At 39.0% G+C, this 12,897-nt stretch overlaps 2 protein-coding genes across 5 annotated transcripts in view; both read right to left on the bottom strand.

The window, feature by feature from the left end:
• NAP1L1 (nucleosome assembly protein 1 like 1) overlaps positions 1–12,897 on the bottom strand; it is a 151,285-nt gene that overhangs the window by 107,102 nt on the left and 31,286 nt on the right. The gene's annotated exons all lie outside the window — the stretch shown is intronic.
• Positions 1–12,897, bottom strand: part of OSBPL8 (oxysterol binding protein like 8) — an 86,006-nt gene that overhangs the window by 66,790 nt on the left and 6,319 nt on the right. For 2 of the 3 annotated variants that reach the window (XM_053461968.1, XM_053461964.1), the window contains exon 2: positions 2,799–2,889. The gene's annotated coding sequence lies outside the window, so the exon portion shown is untranslated. The remainder of the gene's footprint in view (positions 1–2,798; positions 2,890–12,897) is intronic. The other variant, XM_053461965.1, reaches the window with a different exon arrangement.

The following is a 12,897-nucleotide window of genomic DNA, read 5'->3' on the forward strand; positions in this document are numbered from 1 at the left end:
GATTTAACTATACATTAAACAGTGGATATAAAAAGATAAATCATGTCAGAACTTTTTCCACCTTTAACCCCTTAAGGACAATGGGCGGTCCCTAAACCCATTGAAAACAATGCATTTTGAGCCCGTACATGTGGCTTTGTCATTAAGGGGTTAATGTGACCTATAACCTGAACAATTAAATATTGCAAAACAACTGAGGGGGGAACATTTAAAAAAAAAAAAAAAAAAAAAAAAAAATCACCTCACAATAACCTGGTTGCATAAGTGTGCAACTCTTATAACTGGGGCTGTGGTCAGAATTAACCAATCCTATTCAAACTCATGTTAAATAGAAGTCATTACACACCTGCCATCATTTAAAGTGATTGATTTATCCCAAATAAAGTTCAGCTGCTCTAGTAGGATTTACCTGACATTTGCTTAGTTGCATCTCAGAGCAAAAGCCATGGTCCGCAGAGAGCTTCCAATGCATCAGAGGGATCTCATTGTTGAAAGATATCAGTCAGGAGAAGGGTACAAAAGAATTTCCAAAGCATTAGATATACCATGGAACACAGTGAAGACAGTCATCATTAAGTGGAGAAAATATGGCACAACAGAGACATTACCAATAACTTATGCAACCAGGTTATTGTGAGTTTTGGGGGGAGTTTTGTCCCCCCTCAAAGATTTCAGTTGATTTTGCAATTTAATATCTCACGTTATAAGTCACATTAAAGGTGGAAATGGTTCTGACATGATTTATCTTTGGCTCATTCTTTAACATCACAAGAAGCTGGCATTTTAACAGGGGTGCGTAGACTTTTTATATCCACTGTATAGAGCTGGCCAAGCTCTTCTCCCAGTAGACGCTGGGGTTGGAGCTATAGTGAATTCAAGGAGCTTTAACAAATACTCCCCAACTGTCTCATCATACAACCTATAGCTTGTTAAATATGACCAAATATAATATTATTGCTACCACTCAGTAAGGTGGGCTTGGCCATAGACATAATGTGTCCTTGTAGTTGTCTACTTACCTGGCTGCCACCAATCTCTTTTTGTTGCTCACAATTGTTTTAAGATTTCTATTAAGGGTTAATTGAGGCATGTAAAATCTATCTTCTCGAATCACCGAATTTCAGTAGCCACTTTGTGTAGACCAAGCTTTGGCCAAAATTCACTGCTAAAGCCTCAAGATTATATGCAGATTTTTGGTGGGATGGAGAGCAGGCCAACGTATCGCTGTTTTTAAGACACAGCAACAAATCCCTCTGGATAGGAAACCTTAAATCTACATGCGACGTGTTGGGCCTCCCTCCTTTTGCCAATAACTTTTTTTTATATACTGAAGTGATTGTATAAAACTATATTTTGTATGTTTCGGATATCACAATACATTAAAATACTCACTTTGACAAACAAATGTTAACATATGAAGGCCACTAACTGAGTAGCCCAAAATCCTTTTGGTTTTATCTCATTTTGTATCAACCTTCTTTTATTTGCAAGTCCAGAGGCTGCCATTGTCCCTAGTCATGTGATATTGTAGGTGAACTGACCTGCTCAATCACTACACGAAGACAATTCTTTACGGCAATGCTGATGAAGTCCCTTCCTCCATAGACCTTCATTACTCAGACTGGGCGAGTAACAATAAGCCATTCTATTGCTTAACAGAGGTGGAATGATCGACTAACCGTGTTTTATGCTGAAACTGAATTTCTAATCGGATACTAGTAATTAATTAAAAAGGAGTTCTCATTTTAAAAAGTTAATCAGTCAAAAGTTATCAGACAGTAGGATTCTGCCACTAAGATTATATGCAAGGCAAAGTAACACCTCTAGTAGATATGAATATCATATACTTTTTGAATCAGGCATTGTATATATAGTGAATAATTTGCAGGTCAATTTCACAAACTGTAAACAATGTTTATACTGCCCGAGTATGAAAAAGAAGAGAAAATGCAATGGCACTTTAGAGCCACGCAGACCGAATCAAGAAGGAGCCCCTACTGTCACCTCAGTACAGCAGTCTCCAACTTGTATCAGCGCCAGGAAAAACCGATCCCTCTTCTCACATCTCGCCAAGCTGAGCATAATCAGCCTGGAGGCTCAAATTATAGACTTTCAGATTACATGAATACTCTTAATGTGGGTACAAAATTACAAGTAAAACGCTGCTCTTTCAAGCACTTAAATCAGCAGCCTTTTGATGATCTTTGAACATAAATACGCATGGAATGCAGGGAAACTCTCAGAACTACTAGTCACACCGTATCATATACATAGAACAGTGCCTGGACTAATACCCTCAGGAAGACACTCAACCTTCCCAACGCATCCTGATGCCACAGAGAGACACCTTAGAGCATTTGGATGGAATGCCAATCTTTCAGCTGCCCACATATGTGCATAACAAATATCAATACAGGAACATCAATGTGTTATCACTAATAGTATGACGATTTAACAGAACAATGAGAAACTAAGAGCATACATATGGCCCATGTTAGCGGTGGAGAGATTTACCATATTTGCTTGATTATAAGACCACCCTGATAAGACAACCCCCCAAAATGTGAATATTAATTTAGGAAAGAAAGAAAGAAAAAAAGCCTGAATATAAGACGACCCTATAGGAAAAAAGTTTTACTAGTAAAAATTAACCTAGTCTTACGTTCTAGAAAATACGGTAAAATGGATAGCGCTTTTTATCTCCTTTTACAATCTTTTCTAGTTATTTATTTTTATTTAGTATGATGCATTGATTAAATCACATGTGCAGCGAAAGCAGGTAAAAATGAATGACTCACAGAATATATCACTTTTCCCATCTCAGCAGGCGGATGTTTTATTTCATTCTTTTCATGGGACTCAGCATGCCAGGAATCTTGTATATTCTTCCTAATAGAAAAAGCAAAATAAAGTTAACTAAAGTTACAGCACGGCATTAGCACGAGTATGTCTGCAAATAGCATTAGAGTGTGTGTATTAGTACCTAGTGTTGGCATGTGTGTACACGAGCATTGAGTGTTAGCGTATGTCTGTTACTGTATGATGTTATAATGTATAAATGTATGTAATGTATGTAATATATGAAAATAAAAAACATTGGGGAAGAAAAAAACAAAACAAAAAAAAAAGTTGGCTCCTAACTTTTTTTGGCTGGCTCCTAGATCCAAACCAAAATTTGTCAACCCCTGTCCTGCTTTGAGCTCACCTCCTTCACTCCCAAAGTGAAACACGCAGCATAACGCAGAAGGAGACATCAGGGTTTACACTACCTTACAGCAGACCATATTCATATGATAACGCGGGTGTTGCGGAGATAGTGAGAGCGAGCCTGTTTCCAGTACACAGTCTCATCTGACATGATCCTAGTTTCCACAATCTACAATTTATCGCACGCTTATCTTCCACTGATAACTCCCTGTCATTACAGCAATTATGCTACTTCTATCCTAGCTCAAGGCTATATGAGAAGACAATTCATCTTTAGTTTCGCACAACAGGATTGGAACTCACATAATGACTCCCAAAGCAGTAACTTTCCATTTAAAAATTCCCAACAAAGCATAACTGTAGTAACCAAAACCAAAGCACTCGTCAAGGCATTGCACTCTGGCATCCGAATCGGTAAAACAACTTGCCGGCCATTAATGTAATCCACTTTTGTGTTGGGTGGGGCCATTGAAAGGAATAATGCAGACGTATACACTATGAATCAGCGTTAGGAGGAGGGGGGAACCACAAACATTTTACAAATGTTCAGTACCAACACTAAATTCATATCTCAGGTTATGATGCCACATACCGTATATATGAGCAATTAAAAAGGCCAGCGCTCTGTAAACGTGGCTCCTACGCTCATGTAGTAATCTCAGCCTCACACTAAAATATTGCTATGTTCAGTGAACATTTTAGCATGCTAATATAAAAAGCAGATATGGGTTTGGGAAGGAAGTGTGATGATACATCCTCACCGATACGTAGAAGATTACCATGCATATTAAAGATGATGTATATAATGCAGCAAGCTCCTTTAGGATTAAGGCCTTGTGGCATATCCATCCAACTGTTGTAGGCAGACATCTTTACAACAAAGTCCCCACTTTGATCGTATACTTCCTTAACATTCATTTATGGGACATTACAACCAAGACAATAGAGGGTGTTTGATACGCGTGAAGCAGAAGGTAAGAAGCAGCCAGGGCCGAGAGGAGCGCGGTAGGAGGCACGTCTTAGTTTGACAGGAGGTACGGATGCGCAAGTTTCAGACCGGAATCATAGATCACATGCTGGGGCTGCATAAACATTTGTACTGCAAATACCAGTTGGCGCTGGACATTCTAGGTTGGGCTGAACCGAACGTCTTAAGAGTAACTGGGCAACGTTAATAAGTAACTTGCGTGAATATAAGTATTATAAAACCTTTTCATTTAGATTTCATTCCTTGCTTTAAATGCTATATTCACCAAGGGGAATGTACTTGCATATATTGATATCCTGTCCTTTATTAGTTATGAACGGTATGTACTGAAACCTGGAGACGTACACGGTCATACCGACATTATTTACTGGTAGGTTCTGTTTCATTGAGCATGCTTGTCCCTGCATAACGTAAGCCTCAAGGGGCCCTGGGACAAGGTTTCCGAGCCAACAGAAGGGTATTCACAACAGAAGGGTATTCACAACAGAAGGGTATTCACAGCAAAGGGCTGCAAGGTGGCTCTTCTGGTAAGGTTGGTGGCCACGTGTTGCCCCAACCTCTCTCCCCAACATAGGTGCCCTGGTTTGCACACCGGAAATGTTGGGAAGTATGTTAGTGACATTATATCAGCAGCCTGATTTCTAAATAGAGCTACAAGCTTTCACTTATCTCTCAAGGGTCTTCTGCGAATGAAGCTACGACACACCGCAGAGACCCGTGAAAAGTCTCGGTTCCATTTTAGTAGCAAATGCAGTGACCCACATATCATTTATCACAGCAATGTCTATTAATGATGTATGATGTGCTACACCTTGGCTTCAACCAAAAAGAATCAGATTAGTGTTAGAATAGTGTCCACTACTCTATAAATGTGTCATGCTGGGCGGGGGGGGGGGGATTACAAATTGTACCGATCACTAGTATAGGAGAGGAAGAGCAAATGTAGATGTAAGCAAACCAGCAGAAGCTGTGCACAGATGCAATTTGTGCTTTGGTTTATACGCCAACTCAACTGAACCCTTAAAACGGGAACCGGGCAAGCTTGTGGCATTACTAAACGCATTTAAGGAAACTACCTATAACTCCGCTTGTCAATCAGTGTAATTGCTGTGACATTTGAGGCTGCATATGGGGGGGGGGATCATGTGATCAATCACATGTCCGGGAGCTAATACCTTTTTTTCTTGCATCTTCACAAATGTGGCATAAAGCAGTCAGCAACTTACAAGGGCATATATCACATAATAGGAAGGAATAACCATGCAGGTGCAGAACAGGAAAAAACTTTCCTCAATGAATACATATAATATAGGCTTTCGTTGCAAAAAAAAAAAATTATGTACATACATACGTACATACATACATACATACGTCTAGTGCGCTATACACCACCACTAATGAAAAAATGAAAGCCATGCCCTTGCCTTTAGGCCAAGTTGCATCGCCAAAGCTGGATTTTCCACCCCTCACATAGTCCAATTTTCATGCCACTTTCGGATGCTTCAAGAAGCCCATCAGTGCCAGGAAATCATCCCCTTTTAAATCAATGGGAGCGCTTTCCGCACATGCGCTCAGGAGTATTGTTAGAGCCTGTGGACCTCACAAATGCAAACCAGCACAGGATGAGTAAAGCCCGCAGCTGGGGGCAGAACACGAGGATTTATGCAAGAATACCCCACCCCTTTTGTTCATTTCAAAGAGGAATAAAATAATAATTCAAAATGAGTACTTGCCGCCATATGCATTAAGGCACACATGAAGGCTGGCGTGCCTCTTTAAGCTTTCGCTTTGTTAAATTTGTGGCGTTTACTTTTGCTATCATAAATCTTAAATGCTCACACCCAAGTGCTGGAATTTTCCACTTACCCCAGGGATGATAAAGCATCCTTAACAGAAAGCGGCCAGCAAGCACAAGGCAAACAGGCCCTTCACTAGTTTTTGTGAAAAAGGTGATAAAGGTACGGGAATAACAATTAAGAAAAAGAAAACCCTACAGGAATGTTGTAATCCAGGAAGAGATTTATAAAAGGTTGTGGTAGAAGTGTAAAACGCAGCAACTACGATAACGGCCCACCGCCTGGCGGCAGCCAATATCAGTCCATATCCTTTGACTGGGGGACACAGCGTAATAAAACAAAATATTTTCTGGTGACCCAAATGACATCTTGCTCATCTCAGAATGGAATTTCATTACACTATACCCCAATGATCAGTAAATTCTACACATAATAGAAACATTTCATTTCCCAACAGTGCCTGCTGCAGTCATAGTGGCCCAAAGAGCCCAAGAGCCAAAAATAAATAACTAAATTAAAAGCTTTGCTAGACAGACTTAATCACACGACGTTCCCTAGTGCTTTATAACACACATTCTCATCACACTTCATGTCATCATCACTATGCACAGTTCTTTCTGAAGCAAATACCTTATTTATTTTCATCAGAATGAAATTCCTAGCCGTTCTCACATTTAAAGCTATTTTAAGAAGAAAGGCTTGTGACATTACTCCCGAAGATCAAGTGAACTGCAAGAAAGTACCAGTTCTAGCCAAAGACTTCAAGAAAAGAAGATTATTACAATAAGGCACAGGAATACACACCAATAACCACTATGACGCCATATGGGTTGCAACATATTAGCAAAACCTGTCCTTAGTTTACATTAACCCCTTAGGATCCACACAAATCACCCACACACTTTCTATATATTTCATTTGTTTTTTTCTCCTCAGGGGGCAAGCTTCTTATTTCTTTATTCATATTGATATATACTTTTTTTAGTCCCTACCTAAACCTAATTCCCCACTTACTACAATATATATACTACAACACGCATATGTAGAAAAATAACTCCCTTTGGCTAGGTTTACCACTTGGGTTTTTGTCCTGCGTTTTTTTCATGATGAAAAACGCCAAGAAAACTGCCACTGCATTTACCTGCGTTTTGGCGTTTTTTCTGGAGTTTTTTTCTGGCGTTTTAGCCTTTCTGTGGAAATTGCTTTTTTTGACCTTAGGCAGTTTTTCCAGCCTTTACAAGTTAGAAGTTTCACCCAGCTAAAAGGGATTAGGATAAATGGCAAGTATCTGCCCTCTCCTGATGTCATTTACTTGGTAGACCCTTTTGTCTCTTTTCTGTGGTTTGTAAGGCATGCTTTATTCCGAATGTCTGCTCCTCTAGGGAAGATTGGCCCCAAATGATGGTGCAAACTGTTTGCTGTTGCTTTTGGCACGCAGGATCCAGTTGATGCGTCGGGTATGTTTGTTTGTAATGGCATGTTTGTTCCAAATGGTGTAAAATTCAATATGAACCAGTCCAGGACTTTGTTTTGTGCGAAACCTATTTCTCGTAGGACACACAGATACTGGGTCCATCCTCTGCATTGTAACTGTGGAAAAAACGCCATAAAAAAACGCCAAGACAATAAACCCACATGGCTTTTTCATGGCGTTTTTTCTCTCCCATAGACTTCTATTGGAGAAAAAACGCCAAGATTTCCTTGCAAAAAACGCCAGAGTGTCAACATGCTGCAGTTTTGAAAAACTGCCACAGAGCCCAAAAAAGCAGAAAAACGCCAAAGAGGACTGAAAAAACGCCAAACAGAAAAACGCCAAGTGGAAATGGCATTTTGCGATTTCCTATTGAAGAACAGCTAACATCTGGCTGCAGCCGTTTTTCACTAAAAAAACGCCAGGTGGCGCTATTGGCGTTTTTAGCAAAAAAAACAAAGTGGAAATCTAGCCTTAGGGTGGGCTGCAAAAGATGTAAAACGTCCAGTAGATTCATTCAAAGCTGTTATGAAGAAGGTTTCTCAACCACAAGCTAAATGTACATTTAAAAAAAAGAATATATATTTGAAAGTAAACCCAGTTCATGTGAACATTCAGTTCAAATTAAGGCGTTCTAATCATTACAAAAAAAGTGTCAGTTTGTAGTAAAAATGTCACATATATATAGCCAATAAATGCGCTAAAAAGGTAAGCCCCTACTATAGGTGTATTCTCTAAAGCAGGATTTTGCATAGACAGACTAGAGAGTTTAAAAAGCCAACCCCAGTGAGCTCCCCCAATCAGAACAGACAGCCTTTTTGAGAGTCACCTCACCAATTGAACTATGCATTATGCAGGGTCAGCTTAGTAAGTGTTGCAGGAAAAGATGGTATTTTACATGTACATGCCCTACTGTGTTACCTCATGTCAGAACAAGATGTCATAATCTTAAACTAGAGAGTCAGAGGTTTAGATGTAATATAAGAAGTTTACCTTAGATAAATGGAACGGCCTGGCATCAGATGTGTTCTTATCTGGTGTTAAAATCTACAGTTGTGTGAAAAAAACTACACCTCTTTGAATTCTATAGCTTTACATATCGGGACATAATCATCTGTTCCTTAGCAGGTCTAAAACTTAGGTAGACACAACCTCGGACTAACAAATACGACATATCTGTCATGACTTATTCAACAAAAATAAAGCTAAATGGAGAAGCCATGTGTAAAAAACTAAAAAACGAAATGCCCTTGAATAATTGATCATCAATAAGTGTGGGCACCTCTATAAAGGTATTAGTTTGCTAGTCTGGAGCATTTAGGTATGTGTTAACACAATGTTAAAAAGGAAAGACATCACCAGTGATCTTAGAGAAGCAATTGTTGGTTCCCATCAATCTGGGAAGGGTTATAAGGCCATTCTAAACAATATAAGGTCCTTCATTCTACAGTGGGAAAGACTATTCAAAACTGGAAAACATTCAAGCCAGTCTTTCCTGGAGTGGATGTCTCAGCAAATTAACCCCAAGGTCAGGATGTGCAATGCTCAGAGAAATTGCATAAAAACCAAGAGTTACATCTCAGACTCTACAGGCCTCAGTTAGCATATTAAAGTTCATGACAGCATAATAAAAGACTGAACAAGTATGATTTGTTTGTAAGGGTTGCCAGGAGAAAGCTGTCTAACACGAACATGGCAGCATGGTTTAGGGTTAGGTGGTGGAGAAGTGATGATTTGGGCTTGTTTTGCAGCCACAGGACCTACTCTGTACACCAAAGTATTCTACAGTCAAACGTGAGGCCACCTGTCCGACAGCTAACGCTTGGCCAAAATTGGGTCATGCAACAGGGCTATCATCCCAAGCACACCAGCAAATCTACAACAAAATGGCTGAAAAAGAAAAGAATCGAGTTGTTGAAAAGCTGTGGCAGGGCGTTAAGAGAGCTGTGCATAAAACAAATGCATGCAAACTTCTGTAAAGGAGAGTGGGGCAAAACTCCTCCACAATGATGTGAATGTTATACAGAAAACAACTACTTCAAGTTATTGCTGCTAAAAGGTGGTTGTTCTACAAGCTATTGAATCATAAGGTGTGCTTTTTTTTTTCGCACAATGATTCTCCATTTTGGCTTTATTTTTGTATTTTTCAGTGTCAAGTGCTAACCCGTGAGAAGGACGCTTAACTGAAATCAGCGACGATAAATGTTCTAAAATAAGCAAGACCACTCTTTTTCCTGCAGTGTAGGCTTTCAGACAAACAAGGATTACTGATACTAAAGTAAACAAAGATAAGGACGCAGTGTGTCCCTACCATGTATGCATTTCAAGGTCAGCATCAAGTTCTCATTACATCAACTATACTAGAATATATACAGACTAAAAAGTATCCACTAAACTAAATGGTTAAAACACAGCATGAGTAAGAGCTGTGCTTGGTTATGAATGTCTGCATTTCAATGATCCAATATACAACTCAGATGCCAAAGTGGAAGGCCAGTGATGGGGAGTGAGTGAAACTGAGTGAGGTGTTTTTTGTGAAGTGTGATAGGTGTGAGTACGCGCAGTTGCTTTAAATGAATGCAAGTGTTGGTACAACCAATATAAGTTAAGGCACAAATTGCACCAGCCACTGGAATCACATGCACATGGTTCATTTACCCATCTAACCTCACCCTGTGTCTCAAGAACATGCATTCATACCTACTCAAACATTAAACACTTGCTTAACATAAAATAAGCCATCTTTCACAACACTACCGAGCTACCACAGGGTGATTTAGCAACATCATTCGATCACTAGTCCAGTTCCACATGGTAGTCATTAGCACAGTCGCCTTGCACAGATTCATAATAGCCATGACTAACAGATGAGGTACATAACGAGCTTCTTCTAAGCACCCAGGTAAGGAGTTTGCCATATACTTTTAAGAAATGTTCTCTTCCTAAAGCACCTTAGATGTGTCATACTAGAATTATGAAACAGGACGTGCGAGGCAATTCACATTTCCTAAACCTTTTCAAACATCGCCGCACCCATTTACTTACTTACTTGGTTTGTCACATTTCTTTTTCTTATAGGAATAAATACAACATCACACCACAGGTGATGAATAAAACCAATAAATAAGACCGATACTCTCCCAATCTAGTATGTGCAGCGCCCTCCTAAGCACTCCTCAAGGACTCATAGAATAAAACAAACCCTCAAATGTTGGGAAGCAAATACAGGAGGAGAAAAACAACAATAGCGCAATAACGAAACAGCAAAAAGAAGAAGATTCTAAAGAAGATTTAGAAAAGTCCCACAAACTGTTCTGACTTTTTAAAGTAAAGAAAAGAAAAAAAAAAAGAAAAAATAAAAATAACACACACATGAAATGGCTGGTGTTCAGAGTGCTGTGATGGAGGGCTCTGGAGGAATGACAGGACTTTTAAAGACAGTTTTTAAGAGACAGGGAGCATGAAAGAGAAACCTATGACTATCACATGCATTAAAGCACATATGATACTTGGAGTCTCCCCAACACACACAGAAACCTATAGTGTATGAATATATTCCCATCATTAATGGCCAGCATGATTCACATTTATATAAGTGAACCCTTTAATCTTCCCCTAAATGTCACGCAGATAGATCTGATTGTCCGTGTCCCCAAACTGGCTTTTGTACACACAGCTGCTACCTTGAGTACAGTACAAACACGGTAGGAAATCAAACCTGCCTATGGAGCCCAGACGTTGGACACAAAACATGGGAGCGCATCCAGGTATCAGGAAGTCTATTGTATAGCTCGTAAAAGTAGATAAAGTACATAATAACCCTGTTCATTTAGATAATGTTAAGGATAATGACTCAGTGTCACTGTTTACACACATAATCTCATGAGCCGCTGTATGAGTGAACTGGAAAATGTGAAAAGGCACCAGGATTTTTGGATGTTCACCAAGTAAAATACTTTGTTTTATCTGTAGAGCTTCCCAAGCTGAAGTAGCCAGATGCTTAGATTTAAAAAAAACACAAATAATGAGATCATACATTTTAATAGAAATGGTACTTATTTGTGTAGTATGTTCAGAAATATTTGACTGTGTAAGATAAAGAAATGCCCTGTGCCAAAAAAAAAAAATTGATTAGTATATATAGTACGCCAATACAGAAATTATCATAGTTGAGTATATAGCTGTAGAAATACCCAGGGACAAGTCAACGGTGTAGCTACTGTACTGCAGACGAGAAGAGACTAAGTAAGTACTGTGTACCTTTCAGTCTAAGAACACATTTCTACAATATATTAATCACAGGCTTCTACATAATCAAAAGAAATAGGCTGTAAAAGGATTATTCAATGTATTCAAATATTGATAAGACAGTCTAGCAATGATGTTTTATATATTTACTGATGATTATTCCGGTTACTGCAATGTCCTTTTTTACGGTTACACACATAATTTATATATATATATATATATATATATATATACACATACATATATACACACACTTTATTTTTTTTTTTTTTTTTTTTTTTTTTTTATTTTTTTTTTTTTTAAAGAGTACCCATGGAACGATCAACACAAAATTTACGAGTGTTCCCCTCGAGACCAACTATGAAAACCACACTGAAGAAAGAGACCGCAAACTGCTTTACAGATATGCTTTTTTTGTAGGTTACAAATCACTAACACATATTGTGCCCGGAGAATAAATTTAAACAGGAGTCCTACTTTGTTTGACCCTTGGGAAAGGTAATCTTAGAATTAGGGTTGCAAACGGCGGCCATCAACACTTTTCTCGGGAGGTAAGAAATTACAAGTTTTTCTACAATGGTGCTCTGGAGGTTTATGCCAAACTGCTCACTAAAAGTAAGGCAAAAATAGCGGTCAAAGACATTTTATTTCTGATTCCCACTGCTTATTCATCAGGAATTACATCTAGCTATACGATTACAAGAATCTGACAAGGAGAACAATGGTGCCCAATATACTTGAAGACATCTTCTACATGAGTGAATTGGATGCATGATAACCTTTGCATGCATGTAAAGACATCTAGCAGATGTTAAGAAATGTCACTATTTAGCACAAGCTAAGTTAATGGAAATTGGAAGTGCCAAGGGTAGAAATGCTGCAAATTCATCAGTCCCTTACATGCCAAGTTGTCACATGCTCTGTGATTTAAATAGCGAATTACTCAATATTGTATGTATGGAGCAAGGTTGCACTGAAAATTATGAAATTGAGAAACTTCTTAGAAGGCTTGGTTTTCTTTGGGGGGGGGTTGGTGGGGGAGATTGGCAACAGCCAATACTTGATTTGGCTTTCCTACCGTTCTTTAACCATGGGTGGTAAGGGCTTGGGAGGGGGACCTCAGACTACAAAGACTGGGGATACTGCGGCTCCTACAATTTATTGATTGCTGATGCACATACGGTATT

Source organism: Spea bombifrons, chromosome 4, assembly GCF_027358695.1.
Source record: "Spea bombifrons isolate aSpeBom1 chromosome 4, aSpeBom1.2.pri, whole genome shotgun sequence".
Taxonomy (NCBI): Eukaryota; Metazoa; Chordata; class Amphibia; order Anura; family Pelobatidae; genus Spea; species Spea bombifrons.